Source organism: Calypte anna, chromosome 2 (genome assembly GCF_003957555.1).
Source record: "Calypte anna isolate BGI_N300 chromosome 2, bCalAnn1_v1.p, whole genome shotgun sequence".
Lineage (NCBI taxonomy): Eukaryota > Metazoa > Chordata > Aves > Apodiformes > Trochilidae > Calypte > Calypte anna.
Window position 1 is genome coordinate 131,460,927 of NC_044245.1, and position 14,816 is coordinate 131,475,742.

Consider the following 14,816-nt stretch of genomic DNA (forward strand, 5'->3'; position numbering starts at 1 on the left):
GTTTGGCATGAAAGGCTTTCCTGTTTTTCAAATAATTTACTAATAATCTGCTAGTTGTTTTGAACATTATGCATGGTATTCCTCTGTTTGTAGCCTTTGTCAGCATGCCCCTACTTTTCTTTTGCAATATGATATGTGCACAGTTTAAAAAAATGAAATAGGCAACCGTCTCAAAGATGTTTCTCTTAAAAAAAATACAAATTACTTTAATAAAAGTGACATTAAGTTATAAAATTTTTCTGTACCCTGTGCTAGTGGTGTTTGTATGATTGATATGTATGCACCAACGTTTTAGCTTGGAACTCCTTTTAGTGTGGTAGTTCAATTTTGATATTTAATGACAATACAATTGATAGAATTATATGCTAGTAATCATGGAGAAAAGATATTTATTTTAAACATTTGGAAATATGCCAGCACCGTCTTGGAATTATCTGTTAACACACAAATGATTTTTTTAAGTAAAACGGTATGTGGACATTCCTAAAACGTAGTGCACATATTGTATTGAGCATAATGTTTAAACAATGTTAGATGATATGCATGTCACTGACACTGTGTTTGTCTTGTTAATATTACACCTACAGTACATGTTTTAATATTATTTTAATTTAGCTATGTTTAGAAAAGGTAGTATAAAACCAGGTTTGAGAATAAGCCTGTATATACTTTTATATTTTACCAGATCAAATGTGATGTTTATAAATAAGAGAATTGTTAAAACTACCTGAACTAGTGTAAATCTGCTCTTCCATTAAAATCTCTTATGTGTTTTAAAGAATGGCAATTGCAAAAGCAGCTTGCCCTGTAGTGCTGTTCAAGTAAGTTCCTATATAACATGAAGTTAATAAATTCTTCAGTGTTCATATGCATTTAGTGATTTTATACACAGAAAAGTCTTTTACTACAAGAAATGTATCTTTTCTTAAATGTGAGCCTTGACATTGCTATCACTGAACATGTGTGGTTCAGAAATGCATTATCTCATTCTGAAGGTATAAGCCATCTGCTGATGTTTTCACTAGCAGGCAAGGGATATTTGTGGTGGGCCCCATACTGGTTCATCAGTCTGTTAGAGGGTTACTGGATCACAGAATCACAGAATTATCAGAATTGATAGGTACTTCTAGAGATCATCCAGTCCAGCTCTCCCACTAAAGCAGGATGACTTAGAGTACATTACACAGGGACTGCATCCAGATGAGTTTGAATATCTCCAGAGAAGGGGACTCCACAGCCTCCCTGGGCAGCGTGTTCCAGTGCCTTGTCACCTTCAGAGTAAAACAGTTTTTTCTTATGTTTAAATGGAACTTCCTATGCTGCAGCCTGTGCCCGTTGCCCCTCCTCCTGTCACTGGGAACTACTGAGAAGAGTCTGGCTCCATCTTCCTTGCACCCACCCTTTAATACTTGTAGATGTTAACAAGGTCTCTCCTCAGCTTTCTCTTCCCCAGACTAAAGTGTCAGTTCTCTCAGCCTTTCCTCATAAGAGAGATGTTCCAGTCCTCCCCCAGTCATTTTTGTTGCCCTCCTCTGGACTCTCCCCAGCAGTTCCCTTTCTCTCTTGAGCTGAGGAGCCCAGAATTGGATGCAGTATTCCAGCTGTGGCCTCACCAGGGCAGAGTAGAGGGGGAGAATGACCTCCCTCAGCGTGCTGGCCACACTCTTCTTTATGCAGCCCAGGATTCCATTGGCCTTCCTGGCAACAAGGGCACACTGATGGCTCATGGATAATTTACTATCTATCAGGATTCCCAGATCCTTCTCCTCGGAACTGCTTTCCAGCAGGTCCACCCCTAACCTATATTGGTGCTTGGGGTTCTTCCTCCCCATATGCAGAACCGTACTCTTGATCCTATTGAACCTCATCACGTTCTTCTCCTCCCATGTCTTCAGCCTGTCCAGGTCATGCTGGATGGCAGCACAGCCCTCTGGAGTGTCAGCCACCTCTCCCAGCTTTGTATCATCAGCAAATTTGATGAGGATACACTCTGTCCCCTTGTCCAGTTGGCTGATGAACATGTTGAACAAGACCAGACTAAGTATTGATCCCTGGGGGACACTGCTGGTTACAGGCTGGAAAAGACCTCTGAGATCATCAGATCCAGCCTATGATCTAACATCACCACTTTGGCTAGACCATGGCACTAAGTGCCACATGCAGCTTTTCCTTGAACACCTCCAGAGATGGTAATTCCACCACTTCCCTGGACAGCCCATTCCAATGTCTGATCACCCTCTCCGTGAGGAAGTGCTTCCTGATATCCAACCTAAACCTCTCTTGGTGCAGCTGCAGTCCATGCCCTCTCGTCCTGTCATCATTTGCCTGGGAGAAGAGCCTGACCCCCAGCTGACTACAGCCTCCTTTTGGGTAGTTGTAGAGAGTGATAAGTTCCCCTTAAGTCTCCTCTTCTCCAGGCTAAACAACAGCAGCTCCCTCAGCCTCTCCTGATGAGACTTTCCCCCTAAGTCCCTTCATAAATAAAAGGAGTAATTTTCTCCTTAAAGAATTTACCCTTTTAGTATAATCTTGTTAAGTAATTGACATGTACTATTAATAATTGACAAATAATAACAGTATTCCCACAGTGAATCCAACAACTGATGTCTGTGAGGTACTTGCCTATATTGTAGCAGTATCAAATCCTAAATTGGCTTGAAAGAAACCCATCAAAAAAAGAGCAGAAGGAGGTCATGGCAATAAAGCTATATAATTATCTAGTTTTAGCATGTTCATGTATTAAGGAATGTAGCAGGAGGAGCCATTCTTGCTCCTGAAGCTCGACGAGCTGCTGGTCTCTTCCAGGACTCCAGCCACCCCACAGCACTTCCAGGGTAGAAGTGTAGCAGGAAGAGCCTTTCTTGCTCCAGAGGCTCGACGAGCTGCTGGCCTCTCCATGCCTCGCACCAGAGTGAGCTGAGGTTCTCTCTGTGGGTGTGTGTCCCACCTTTATTGGCCCCCTGGCCTTGCTCATGCCCAATAGGGGCCTGTCCTAATCAGGCACAGGTGGACTCACACCCACTCACTGGCAATTCGAGGCACCTGGTTGACAATGTCTCTCTACAAAGGAAGGAATCATAGAATGGTTTGATTGGTATGAACCTTAAAGATAATCTAGTTCCAAACCCCCTTGCCATGGGCATGGCCACATCCCTCTAGACTAGGTTGCTAAAACACCCATCCAGTCTGGACTTGAACCTTTTGAGGGAGGGAGCATCCACAGCTTCCCCGGGCAACCTGTGCCAGTGTCTCATCACCATCACAGTGAAGAATTTCTTCCTAATGTCTAATATGAATCTGCCTTCTTTCTTAAAACCATTACCCCTTGTCCTATCACTACATGCCTTTGTATAATGTCCTTCCCCAGCTTTCCTGTAGGCCCCTTCAGGTACTGGAAGGCCACTAAAAGGTCTCCTCAGAGCCTTCTCTCTTCCAGGCTGAACAACCCCAACTCTCTCAGACTGTCCTTATAGGAGAGGTGCTCCAGATCATCTTTGTAGCCTTCCTCTGGACATGTTCAAGGAGCTCTATGTCTTTCTTGTGTTGGGATCCCTAGAACTGGACACATTACTCCAGATGGGGCCTCATGATAACAGAGTGGAGGGGAGCAATCACCTCCTTGACCTGCTTGCCATGCTTCTTCTGATGCTGCTCAGGATATGCTTGGCTTTCTGGGCTGCCTCATGTTCTCATCTCGGCACCCTCAAGTCCTTTTCCTCAGAGCTGTTCCCAATCCATTCTCCACCCTACCCAGATTTGTGCTTGGGATTTTCCCAACCCATGTGCAGGACTTGGCCTTATTTACTTGGCTTTATTGAGCTTTATGAGGTTGGCATGGCTCCACCTCTCAAGCTTGTCAAAGTCCCTCTGGGTGACCTCCCTTCACTTCAGTGTGTTCACTGCACCACATGCCTTGGTGTTTATGGTAAACTTTCTGAGAGTACATTCAATTCCACTGTCCCTGTGGAATTCCACTCATCACTGGTCTCCACGTGCACATCGAGCGATTCACTACTACTCTTTGATTACTACAATCCAGTCAATATCTTATCCACTGAGTAGTTAATCTGTTAAGTCCATGTCACTGTAATTTAGAAACAAGGATGTCATGCAGGTCAGTGTTAGGAAGGGACAGGAATTTAGATATCAGATAGTTAGATTTTTCCATAAAATATGAGGATGCCTTAAGTTACTTTAGGGAATACTTCTTCTGATTTTGAAATACATATTCTAGAGGTCATAAAGACAGCAGGAACAGGAAGTATTTTAGGTCATCCTTTTATTGACTACAAACATTGTAAAGTAGGCACAGCAGTGGTATTGATCTTGCTATTTTAGTGCTAACAGTAAATATCAAAACAGATACTTCAATATAAACTGGAATTTTTATTTTGTGTGATGGAACTATTACTACTAGGCTAACAAAGAGAATCCTTAATATGATTGGTTATCCTTTATTTCCAAGTGTTACCATATCACAGGAGGTGTGAATTCTAGTACCTCTTAAGAAGTCTGTTGTGTATTTTGTAACCTTAGAATGGCATGTTCACCCTGCAGTGCTCCTAGATAATGCTGTAGACACTTGTTGACTGTTGGTGGTATATCGAGCCAATTAAACAACATGAATTTGCAAAATGAGATCTATTCCATCAGACCTGTGAAGAGTTAGATAGATATTGTAATATGTCCCTTGTAGAAGTCTTGTCACCATTTGATAGAGGTTAGGATTTTAGGTAGAAGCTGGGAGGGCACATGGTGGTGGATAATTGGGACAAACATGTTAGTCTAGTGCTATTTATGGTGATGGGGAATGGAATGGGATGTGAGTTCTGACTGTGTTGTAATATTGTAGTTGAACAACTAAGCATGCATGGAAGGGAACTTAGATATTACATACTACTACCACTTCAGAGTATTAAGTTCACTGGGCCTTTTTTTAAACAGAACATGGAAAGGGCTAGTGAATGTCACAGTACTTCATTGGTATACTTCATTATTATATTAGTATACTTCATTACTATAGTAGTATACTTCATTAAGTATCACAGTTATTTAAAGCAGCACTTTTGACAACTGAAGACTAAAAAAGAATAATTTATGTTTGAGTTATAAAAGTGTAAGATCACCTCTGAGAAGGAAACAGTTGATTTTTCATTTGAGAAATAGTGTGATTAGTGAATTGTCTCGACATTTGGATTTTTTTTCTTTAAATAACAGAGACATTCCAAAGGATTTCCTTCCAAAGCATTTCCAAAGCATTTGTGTCACTTTTATTCAATCAAAACGTGACTATGAGGCAGAGGAATGCTCTTTGAGAACCCAGATAGAAGGCTGATTGCAATTAAGTTTATTTAAAAAAAAAATTAACATACATAGCATCATCTGCCTTTTACTTTCACAATTACATTCCTAATCAAATAACTTTATTAAAATGAGCCACACATTAACTAGAGTAGTGAAATTTTGTGGCTATATCATTGAAAATAATGGAGGGCCTAAGTAAAAAGATTAGGAACTAAGAAGTACAATAAAGTTTGTATAAAAGTATACCTTCATTGCAAGTAATAGAAAATTAAGAAGTATAATTTCGACTGAATAGTATCTTGAATTAATATTGAATCATATATTACATACCTTTGCTTACAGGCATTTGCTTTAAAGTTATCACTGATATTTCTGAAGGAAACAAGTAAGTAACCTGTTGCAGGAGATTTTGGAAACAGCTGACAGGGAAAAACATGCTTCCTTCTGATTTAATTTTTTTACTTGCTGGTCATAATCTGGTGTTTTAATTCTCAGATAAAATCCCTGTACAGTGGTAGTTATGAACTTTCAAGGTTTAGATACCTCAGCTTGTGTTTTGGTTTTCAGGTGTTAATCTTCTTATTCTTAGCTCAATAACCATCATGGGTACAGAGATAAAAAGACCAGTTTTATGGTTAAAATTAGATGCAACTTAAACTATATGGAAAAATTATTTGCAACAAATGCTGCCCTGTCTGAAAGAGAGGCAAAATCTTCTTCTGCATTTGACAGTGCCTGTTGGTGATAGTGAAATGTGTTTTATTTCTCTCTATCCCAGAAGTTAGGATGCAGTTGCTGATTGTTTGTCAGAAAACCTGAGCCAACTGAGGCAAAAAGATAATATATACACGTGTTTATTGTACAGACAGTGTGTTTTTTAAAAGCTGAAGGAGAAAGCAGACTTTAGCAGAGACTCGGATTCCATTATATTCCTGCTAGTGCATCCAAGTCTTCCTAATTTTCTTGCACACCATTCAGTGCTAGGAAGAAAAGTTTCCTGAGAGCACCGATGACACTGGAACGTGACCTGGAGTCTGTCAGGCAAGGCGGAATCATAGACTGATAGAATAGTTTGGGTTGGAAGGGGACTCTAAAGGTTGTCTAGTCCCACTCCTCTGCACTAAGCAGGGACACCCTCAACTAGATCAGGCTGCTCAGAGCCTCAGCAAGCCTCACCTTGAATATCTCCAGGGATGAGACCTCAACAACCCCCCTGGGCAATCTGTCCCATTTTTCTGTTTTCCTAACATCCAATCTAAATCTACTCTTCATTGATTTATAACCATTTCCCCTAGTCCCATCACTACAGGACTTGCAACCAGTCCCTTTCCAGCATTCCTGTAGGCCTCCTTCAGGTACTGGTAGGTGGCTATTAGGTCCCTCAGAGCCTTCTTTTCTCCAGGCTGAACAACCCCAGCTCCCTCAGCCTGTCTTCAAAGGAGAGGTGTTCCAGCCCCCTGGTCAGACTGAACAACTTGGTGTTAATCTTACAGAGTCTACTACAGACCTATAACTCAAATGGGAAGAATAGATTTTTTTTTACAGGTTTATTTCCACATAGTCATATAAACACTTAACTTGCTTGTCATGATCTGGCTTTTAAAAAATTTTATAAAATTCATGTATCTTCTTTAGTTATGGACATGTGAAACTTCGATACATCAATTTGTGGTTTTCAAGTGTTTGTTTTCATGTGACAAGTCTTAAAATGATGTGAAATTATGTAAAATTCAGTGGCCTGGCCTTTGAAGTTTCTGGTACTTTCTCTGTTCCTTTGTCTCAGTTAGTGGGTGCAAGAAGTTTTCTTAGGGGAACTATTTTGAACAGCTACAGGTAAATAAAAGCCATGAGCAAAACTGTTGATAGTTCTGCAGAGGTTAAACCTGAGAAGGAATGATAGGGAACTTCCTCCTTGTTCTGTGCAAATGGATAAAACCTTTAACATTTGTATTTAAGTAAGTCTCACTGTCAAACAAGACAGAATTTTTTTCTCATTTTACTTCTGTCTTTCTGAATTGATCCTGGGCCCTACCAAGAATTCTGTTGTTTTTAAACCATCTGTGTTGCAGGTTTGTACCTCCACACTGCCTTACAGCTGGAATTGCACAAATGTGACAAGTGTACTTATAGAAACCATATGTTGCTGCTCCTCCTCCTCCTCCTACTGCTGAATTGTTACTATTTGAAATTATCTATTACCCCATTCTTGAAGCTCAGTCTGACGGAGGAAGCACACTCTGAGTCTCATCAAGCTTTTCAAAGTTTATTATTTTTTTAAGCAAAAAATATGTTAATTTCTAGATTGCTGATATTTTGAAAAAAAACCCTTTTCTACAGGTATACTCACAAAAGCAATAGAACATTTCCTAGACGTAGAATACCTCTGACAGAAGTCTCCTGTACCACCTCTAATTTAGGTTTGTTTTCTGAGATCTCTCTCTGCTGTGGGAAGCTTAATGATTTTCCTCAGGTGTTGAGTATCATATTTCTGATTGGGATCTCTAAAAAGTAATTTGGAGAGTTGGCAACTTAGACCTTCGTGTCTTGAGCCACTTGTCCTAGGATGTTCTTTGATCCTGTTTCTCATGTATCCATTTGTTTAAGCTGCTCTTTTTTATCTTACTGTGTTCAGAGTTAACTCATGTTTCTTTCATCACAACAGAGCACACCCCCAGTAGCAGAAGGTGCTTTTAAGGAACATGGCACTGGTTTTCTGACTTCTACTCTTGCAGTTAGATTGCAAGCCATATGGAGTCTCTGTAAACACATTTAAATACTAAGTGGCTTCTTTTCTCTGTGTTGAAATTACTCAAATTGAATGGCCAAATCACGTTCTCTACTCCAATATGTTACCTAGCTTTCCGTTTTCACTATCTTCAAGAGCGTCAATGTGACATAGAATAGAATGTAGTCAGTATACATACATTTTATTAAAGTTGCAGATTTAAAATTGCCTGAAATCCTGAAGACCACATATAGTGCATGAATCCTACTGGCAGCTTAATTTATTTATAATTTTTTCCCCTTGATTGGATGTCTTCCCATGTTTTGCTAACCTTGATGGCTTTACTCTCATCCAAAGATACACTCTGTTCGCCATCATATTAAGGAACAGGGAGATTAAACTACACTGTAGTTCAGTTTCATATTAACTTCTGTGAGCTGCTGAGAAGATGGAGGCAGGGGGAAGAAATAAAGGTTCTTTTTTTGCCATGGCATTTCCTCATGGGCTGTTCAATGGCATCCTCTTGCATTGTTCAAGGAAAGGAGGATGTGGCACTAGGAACTGAGTGCCTCCATTTCCATCTTCTCTTGTATTTGAAAGTTAACTGGAAAATAAAAACTACTGACACAACAAAGCTTCAGAATGGTCTTAACACGTTCAATCTAGTGACCATGGGGGGGTTTTACATATTCATGTAGTGACTCCTTGCAGTTGTTAACAAGCACCGTACTTGAAGAACACGCTCAGATATGTCTTGTGCTTAAGAACAAACAGAAAACTAAATAAAACAGTAAGCCTGAAAAATCTTTTTACACTTACATATCTACTTTATTTATTAGCTGAGTAACAGTTTATATGTCCAAAAATCTTGTGTATTTTTTTACACACAAGTCAGTGTAAAAGGCACAAACTTTGTCCTTTACATGTACACAATGGTGTTGTAATTTTTATGGTACAGAAGCTAAAAGTACTTGGTTTGGTTTTAGATAGTACTTCATTTCTGAAAATCATTACAGCTGATTTAGAGAGAGCCTGGTGGAATTAAAGGGGCTGTCTTACCTTAAAATATTTATGGAAACAACATAACAATATATACTTTATCATGTCAATAAATTTTCACTTTCATTTTTGTCCAAATTAATAGAGCTATTTGCAATTCTGGAACCAGAAGATGAAACAGTTCTTGAGCAGTAATTTATATTTGCCACCTGTTGCAATATTCAGAAACCATATCATGTGCTATTAAGTTCCAAGTGTAGACCTTTATCAAAGGTAGCTCAGCAAATTCCTTGTTTCAGTCCCAGGTGTGTAACAGCACACCCAGGACTCTTTGGACACAGTTAGACATTATGGCACAGAAGGGGATAGTATAAATGTTTAATTATCTAGATTCAGCTTCAGTGGCTGGAACCCAGTGACTATATATATAAATAATGAAGACACTGCTAGTAATAGAGTTAAGCAACAAACGTCCCAAGGGAGTGGTGTTTTGTATTTTTTAGATAGTGCCTTCAGGGAACAGTTTATTGATAGGTTGAGGAATTAAATGAAAAGGGCCCTGCACCTGGCTTTATATTGCCTGCTTGCTGTTTAGATCTGCTATGTGAAAAAAGAAATTTTATGGCAAATATATCAAACATTGGATGCATGGGCGAGACAATGATGACGCACAGTATGAATGACTTTGTGTAGACCACTTCATCAGATACTGGACTTCAGTGCATCCATGGAGAAATTTAAATAAATGTGGAAAATACTGTGTGTAAACAGGATGTCATCTCTGAAGTATAGATAAAAGGGTATTTGAAAATTAAAAATTCCTTGGCTTGAATTATTATAAAGATGCCTTCACTCAGCATCAAGGAGATCCGCAGAACATCCTGGATTTCAGGTAGCTCATTCAATTTCAGTCAATTGATGTGTGCTGATTGTAGTTTTTTGAGAATTATTTTTGTGTAAAACAAAATAATTCAAGGAATAAATCCCTAGAGTGTTTTTGTACAGAGAAGGTCATAGATGTATCTTTTTAACTGAAGTCAAAATCTTAGCCACAGGTATACCTCCCACTTCTCTTTAAATGTTTAAACTTCTTGGGCAGTGTTGATCACTGGTGTTCAGGTAACCTGTTCATCTTTCAGTTTCAGTGTAATTGCTACATAACTTCAGAGTCATGGCCTGGTTAATTAAGGTGTTCTTGCACTCAGAGACTTGCTCATGTGATTATGAAAGATGATATTTATTGTTGTTAATGGTTTGGATTTCTTGCAGTTCTAGCTAGGGAATCCATGCTGTCTCTCCAAAAGATTAGAATAGTTTTGCTTCGACTCTATAGGTTGGGTTCAAATGCTTTTTCCTACTGATATGTTCAATTTTCTAGTTGTCTGCATTCAGTATAATTCATTTTTAAACTATGACACCATGATTATTATATATATTTTTTAAAAAACTGTTTTTGCTCTGTATGTTGGAGGGTAATTTGTATATCTTGCTTAATCTGCTTTCATATTTTCCAGTTTTATCTAATCCTAGTTTAATTTTCATGTTGTCATGGATATCATTGGGAGAGGCCAAAGAAAACTTTCACTGTAGTGGATGTTTGGCCTCAGTTATTTGGGAAGAAATTAGATATGCTAATAACAATGCAACAATTGTTTTCTGGCAAAAAATAGAAAATCTGCTCACAATTGATTCTATAGAACCATACACTAATCTGAAGAGATAATTAAAAATGTCTACAAAGTTATCTTTTATTCAAGAGAAAATGCTTTATGGGCCATGTTGCAATGAGATTTTTTTTTATGGCAATCTATGTTTCTGGACTCTTTCTAGATTAACATGATTGTTTTATAGTTTCTTTTGTTTATCTCAACTGGCTGTTTATAAGAGATGATGAAATAGCTCTGAGCCTGCAACATTAGACTTCTGTAGTTTGATTTTTCCAAAAGGTTCATAAATTAACGTAGTTACATTTTGTTTTGTAAATAGGATTCTGATACTTCTGTTGTAGTTGTGTCAGGTATTTAAAATTACAGTGATAACATAACTAAGCCTTATTAGGCTTTTCCTTTAATTTTAATTTTACTAGTGTTATTGATTAATCTTTCCTTCTCATATTTAGTATAATACTACCAGCACAAACTATCTGGGGATTATTTAAGGTAAAATTCTTGCAAATGAAACACTACCATTTTAAAGTACAGATAAGAAGACATGGCCCTTGTTTTCAATGACCACTAACTATGCATTCTTTTATATATGGGTTACCACTCAGGTCAGCATGGGGTTCTGGTAGTTGAAGCTTCCTATAAAGCACAGGTGGTATCTTGAAGGAAGAAAGCCATCAACTACCTGGTTCTTTAATGGTACATATCCAGTCCTTAAAATAAATAAATAGTTTTGACTCTGTGTATAAACTGTAGAACATATCTGTGAAGCACATGTTCTTCAGAAATTATCAGCTGTTAGATGTTTTATACCAGAAGTCTCATAAAACTTATGTGATCAGTCACTGTTTCAGGTCTTTCACAGATAGTTTGGGTTGGAAGGGACCTTTAAGGACTTCTAGTCCAACCCCAGATCTTTATGGCATCTTTGGAATAAGTATGAAGAAATAAGAATAAGAAATAATGAAGAAATAAGAATATAGCTAGAGAAGAATATGTTTGAGCCAACTGAGACTAATAGTATAGTAAATCTGATAAGTAAGTAAGTTCAGTTGTAGTCTTTGATTACGTAAATCAGAGAGGCGCTTTTAATAATTTTTATTATTTTATTTTATTTATTAATAATTTATTACTATTCTATATTTCTGCTTAGAGAGAAGTAGAAAAAAGAAACCAAACCAAACTGTTCCAAGAATAAAAATAGTTAAAGCATTCTGATTGATGGCTGATGTCCATTGTTGACAGGAATTTTTTGCAAATTTGAAAAGATTTCAGGATTTGCACTGAGAAAATTTGTGCTTCACAGATTTGAAGAAATACTGAAGTACCTAAACTTAGTTTTGTCTATAGAAAAGGTGACACTGTAGTATGAACAATTTCATCAGAAGACAGTAACAGAGGGTCTATTAAAATAGTTAGGTATTGGATCAATACAGGGCCTTTAAGCCTTTCAAATACCTAGATTTGAAATCTAAAAGAAAAGGAAAAAAAAGAAATAGGAATCTTTAATTAAATCTGTCTGACTTCAGAAGTTGTTTATAGAATTTCTGAAGTATTGAGGGAAGACTTCCAAGTTTTTGTTACAACCTTTAATTCTTGGATCATTGGTATAATAGTGAAAGCTCTCCAGCTCTAGGGAAGTTTAACATAATGCTGTGTCCTTTATCATAGGATCATGCATGTCATAAAGTTTTTATAGCTAAGGGTTTGCTTATGGCACAGATCCTCAAAACAGAAGCTGTCTGCTGTGTACAGCAATTATTGGAGGCAGAGCATGCCACCAGGTACAAACTTCCACTTAACAACTGGAGAAGAACAGGATGGCTTTGTCAGAGGGAAGTAGATCACTTTCTTCACTTTCAAAGGACTTCATAGTGGTTTAGGTCTGGTCCAGAATTGGAAATGAAAATGTGTTTATGTTCACATCCTGAGCAGATAAAAAATTCTTTCATAAAGAAACCATTGTATCAGGATTTAATATCAACAAAAGTGCCTGGTTAAACACTTTTTGTTGAAGCTTCAGAAACATTTAACCTAGCTCATTTATAAAGGCTGCACTCAGTGTCTCCACAGACCTCGACTTGCTTCACTCAACATGGTAGTGTATACTGAAAGATGAAGGGAGAATCAGAGACCACATGGAAATTACAATAGTAAGATATGCTGGTTTATTAAGATAAATTGATAAGAGCTTCCAGCTGCGTGCTGGAATTTAATAACTTCACAGCCTATTTGAAAAAGATTTCCTAACAAATTACATAATCTTTGTTAAGCAAACTGCATGTAGTTTCTAAGGCACAGACATAGTTTCCAGGACATACTTCTAGAAAGATGATTATTGTGAGGAGAACTTCAAATCCCAGTACAATGTTTGTCAGAACTAAATTATCTTTATAATTAGGTAATATTCATTGAAAAGTCTGCTAGTTGTTAGCTGCAGACTGAAATCATAGCATGGACACTTTTTAAAAGAGAGATTACTGGCTTATTCAGTTATTGGGGTTTTTCAAGACACTTAGTCCATGACTTGTTTACTGTTCTTATTCATTCTGTATTCTCACAGTATGAATTTCGAAGGACATGAAGGACTTAAAGAATGATAGGTAAAGAATGTTTTGTTCTGCTTTATACTGTCAGTTCACATACTCATTATGCTTTGTCTCCTTTTCTCTCTTTCCCCAGAAGAGGGAAGAATACAAAAGAACAATAAAGTAGGAAGTGGTCATTAAACTGTAGGCATAATTATCTGGGATAAATGTGAAGTAGTATGTAATGGAAGGTGATAATTCTTACTAATAACACTTTCAAAACTAATTTATACCAGCAGTGAAGGGGAAGCATTCACCTCACTACCTCAAGTGGCTGCTTGAGGTAGCAGAAGGACTTTGCATATGTGTATTTTGTAGGTATTTTACAAGAAGAAATAATTACGGATATACAGAGAGTTGTCTATATATTTAAAGTAGAAACGTAGGAAATTAAGAAGATGTGTTTACTTAAGAAAAAAGAAAAGGGGGGGGGGAATCCTTTGACACTGGAATTAAAAAAATAAGCTTTATTTCAATGTACACAACTTCTTTTTTTCTTTCATAAAATACTGTTCTGTTCAGCATATTAGTAATATATACCTGACTGTGTTGTGGCATTATGCCTGTTTCTTTTCTACTCTTATTCTTCTTTTCTAATTTGAAGTTCATTAAGCTGACATTCATGTAAAATATATTTTTTTGATCTTACATTTTCTTACTGTTCTGTAGGGTCAACTGTGGCTGCATTGCATATAGGCTTAAGATGTGTATCTGTTTTGCATGCAACCCAGTGTAGTTTTTCAGCCTGGATACCTGTGTAGCTGGTTGAGGGAGGTGATTGTCTCATCCCACACTGCGCTGGTGTGGCCCCACCTTGAGCAGTGTTTGCTGTTCTGAATGCCTCAGTGCATAAGGATACAAAACTATTAGAGGATGTCCAGAGGAGGGAGAGCAACGTGGTGAAAGGTCTCAAGGGCAAGAATTGTGAGAAATGGCTGAGGTCAGTTGTCTTGTTCAGCTTGGAGAAGAGAAGGCTGAGGGGTGGCCTCATTGCAGTCTGCAACTTCCTCCCGAGGGGCAGAGGAGAGGGTGATGCTGAGCTCCATTCTGATGAGCAGTGATAGGACATGAGGAAATGGAATGAAGTTTAGATTGGATGTTAGGGAAGGTTCTTTGCTGAGAGGGTTGTTCGTCACTGGAATAAGCTCCCTAAAGAAGCGGTCATGGCACTAAGCCTGTAAGGTTTCAGGGGGTGTCTGGACAAAGCTCTTATTTATATGGCTTATTTTTGAGTAGTCCTCCAAGGAGAAAGCAGTTGGACTTGATGGTCTTATGGATCCATTTCAGGCCAAATATTCTCTATGTTGTATTTTCATCTGAACTTTGCAGCTTGCCCCAAGAGCTGTGCTGCTGTGGCTACTTTGTTGCAGTCTAGGCAGCAAGTTTTTTTTAATTAAAGAATGTTTATTTGGGATTCATCACAGCAGTAACTGCATGTAAGCATCTCAATTTTTCTATTACCATTTTGTTACATTCCATTAAAGTTGGATCTTTCATTTTTCTCAGACAATTTCAGTAATGAGTGATGAGACACAT

General features: G+C 38.0%; 1 protein-coding gene across 21 annotated transcripts in view; it reads left to right on the forward strand.

Annotated features, from left to right (window-relative positions):
• RIMS2 (regulating synaptic membrane exocytosis 2) overlaps positions 1–14,816 on the forward strand; it is a 419,884-nt gene that overhangs the window by 88,370 nt on the left and 316,698 nt on the right. The window lies entirely within an intron of this gene.